At 35.2% G+C, this 2,435-nt stretch overlaps 1 long non-coding RNA gene across 1 annotated transcript; it reads right to left on the bottom strand.

The window, feature by feature from the left end:
* Positions 1-490: 490 nt before the first annotated feature.
* LOC122353659 lies at positions 491-1,139 on the bottom strand. The gene is made up of 3 exons (XR_006252042.1): positions 1,075-1,139; positions 808-857; positions 491-727 (listed from the first exon to the last, which is right to left on the bottom strand). It is a non-coding gene; the product is annotated as an uncharacterized LOC122353659 (long non-coding RNA).
* Between the last annotated feature and the right edge of the window lie 1,296 nt (positions 1,140-2,435).

The raw sequence follows: 2,435 nt of genomic DNA, 5'->3' as shown, positions 1-2,435 counted from the left end.
CGCTGAATTGAATTGGCTTCAATTTCAATTAGATTGTAACTGTTGAAACTGGTAGATTTAACATGCACTAGTCTGCAGGAATGTATATTACTATTAAGGAGTAACTGATGTGGGCATATGCTTTTGTTCTTTATAGTATTGAGATAGAATAACAGCAGTCACAAGCTAGTAACCAAACACACTAACCTGCTCAGCACAGAGTGTGTTTTGAGGAATCTGTGCTAATTGTTAAATTGCTAAATGCTGCAGTTATTCAGTTTAAGAGAAATATACACACCTTAAACCGAACACCACTTCACACAGGAAACCTATTACCACATCCTGTTATTCAGATCCATGTCCACAAAGACTGTACTAACGCTTTTATTAGAGATGAGTAAAAAAAAAAAACTTTTAGTGCTCTGAGCACCAGAGTAACAACTTTACAGATTTGATTTTTTTGCTCAAAAAAAACAATTATAAAAAAATGACTGAACATATATTTGGAGTTAGGAATTACCTTTATTTTACATTAAAAGGCCATAACCTTCTGATTTTAAATGACTTCACTTTTTCTTATATTTGTACAGTTTCAGAATCCAGCTCAGTTATATTTGATGTCTGTTCAGTTTACGTTCTGACCTGAGCGTAAGTACTGAAGTCAGAGCTCTGCACTCGCTTTGTCTTGCCTTGTTTTTGTCTCTTGCTAATCACATCCAAAGATGCACAACACCTCTTCATCAGTGCACTGAAATGAAAATGAATAAATTAATGTTTTGGTATTCATAAAAAGCCAATGTCTGTAATGAACATGTGTTATGTTCATACCTCAGCTGTATTTCTACCTTTTACCTTGTCTTTCTGATCATTCGCAGCATCTACAATGAATTTTTCAATTAGATCATAACTTACATACATAAATTATCTATGCCATTCTTATTATGTGTTACATTTCAGTTTATAACATTACTATTTAATTTTCTGTGCAGGCCTTGCTCATACTAAGTATTGTAATTTACAAAGTTGTTGATCTGTATTAAAAAAGGTATGCTCATATTTTCATATTCAAAATATGATGAATTAGTGAATAATTACCTGTAGATTTCTTACAACAGAGGCAGAACACACAGATGGAGGAGAGGAGTGAGGAGAGAGAGAACACACACCGGACACACACTGAACAGCAGCGTCCAGCAGAGCACACAGTCAGGAGGTGCAGAGGCTTCAGAACAGGAAGTCACTTCTTCAGAAAACACAAGGGTATCAATGAATATTCTTTTTTTACGTAATGATGTAATAATTGATTAACATTATTTTTTCTTACTTTCCAGAGAAAGACGAGTTGTTTGGTTTCCATAATAGTACACTATAGACGAGGAGATGATGCCTTTTCATCTTTATTTACCTTATTCTCTACTTCCAGCACAGTAGTACAGTCCCAGATCAGAGACGGTGACATTAGTAATATGTAGATCAAGAGAATTATTATAGGGGTTGTGGATTAAGCTGAATCGCTGAAATATCTTCAGGTCCCATTTAAACCCCTGCCTAAAATCTATTATGAGAGAGGGTTGATTTTCGTGAGAGCAGTTTCTTATCCATACAATGAATAAACCAACACTTAGAGAGCGATCACAGAAGAGAGTGATGTTTTCTCCTGGTCTGACTTTCATCTCCACTTCTTCTCCAAAACTGCTTTTCTGATAAAACAGGAAAACTGCAAAAGCACAAAATAACTTCATGTAGCACGATCATAGCAAAATATTCACAGTAGAGACATTTTCATTTAGCTGAAGAAGTATATTTTTTCTTACACATGAGCGTGATGAGAAGTCTCGTCCTCTCCATCTCAGCGAGTGATCGTGAGTGTGACTCTGACAGAGACTGTGCTGAGGGTCTTAATGCAGACGTCATCTGACTGGTTCACGTCAATGGAAAGTTTTACTTAAAAAGCGTCATGAGGGGTTGGTAAATTGAGTTGTTGTTTAGAAATACAAAGAGTATAAGAGTTTTAACTAATTACCAGTTTCCTTATAGACCCTGGTTTGGTTTTGTGATCAGGCATCTGATAGGTTCATAAAATGGAAATGCTTAAGATAAGATTTTTTTCAATCTTACAGATATGTTTAACTATATAGTTGATTCAGACATGCAGATAATTCATCCTTATTTTGCTGTTTACATTTTAAATTCAATAAATCAATTCATGCCCCTCATCAAATTAAATTAAATTCACCCATAAATACATTAAATTCACCATCTAAACATGTCAAAACAGGAAACCCACAATTCTTTCATCCAGACCACTTACAAACACTCATCATTGAAATCTGTCTTCACATCTCTACTGCTGTTCACAAGTCACCAAGCACAAATGTTTCCATTGGTCTTTGTGTGGTCTTTGGGTTTTTGTGAAAGTGCACATACTGCATGCATGAGAGAAGTTCTTGCTCAAA

The sequence above is a fragment of the Puntigrus tetrazona genome, chromosome 1, assembly GCF_018831695.1.
Source record: "Puntigrus tetrazona isolate hp1 chromosome 1, ASM1883169v1, whole genome shotgun sequence".
Lineage (NCBI taxonomy): Eukaryota > Metazoa > Chordata > Actinopteri > Cypriniformes > Cyprinidae > Puntigrus > Puntigrus tetrazona.
The sequence above is the reverse complement of the archived record's forward strand: the minus strand, read 5'-3'. Positions and strand labels throughout refer to the sequence as shown.